Source organism: Quercus suber, unplaced genomic scaffold, assembly GCF_002906115.3.
Source record: "Quercus suber isolate HL8 unplaced genomic scaffold, Cork oak 2.0 scaffold_200, whole genome shotgun sequence".
NCBI classification, from domain to species: Eukaryota; Viridiplantae; Streptophyta; class Magnoliopsida; order Fagales; family Fagaceae; genus Quercus; species Quercus suber.
Genome location: NW_027069658.1, coordinates 772,095 through 772,511, shown reverse-complemented (window position 1 = coordinate 772,511; position 417 = coordinate 772,095).

The following is a 417-nucleotide window of genomic DNA, read 5'->3' as shown; positions in this document are numbered from 1 at the left end:
AATAAAAAAAAAAAAAAAAAAAAAAAAAAAAAAAAAAAAAAAAAAAAAAAAAAAAAAAAAAAAAAAAAAGAAGAAAGAAAATCAATGATGATATATTGAAATATTTTTGCTGCAATTAGTTTCTCTAGTAACAAAATAAGTTCTTCATACATCTAGTTGCTTTTTTCTATGGTTGTAGCAAACACCAATACTCTTTGTGAAATGGTGTGGTATTTTACACTTTCTATGAAACGGGTTGTTAGGCCGTGGAGTTACTAGACACAGGCTAGGCCTTTGTGTGCCCTAATGAGTCCAATTACATTGGGCTTTGAAGTCCATTACTATCTAGTATTATTCTTTGTTCTCCTTCATTTGGGTTTCAACAGCACTTTTACCAGTTGGATTACTGCCTGTCTATCATTTGTGACCTTCGAAATC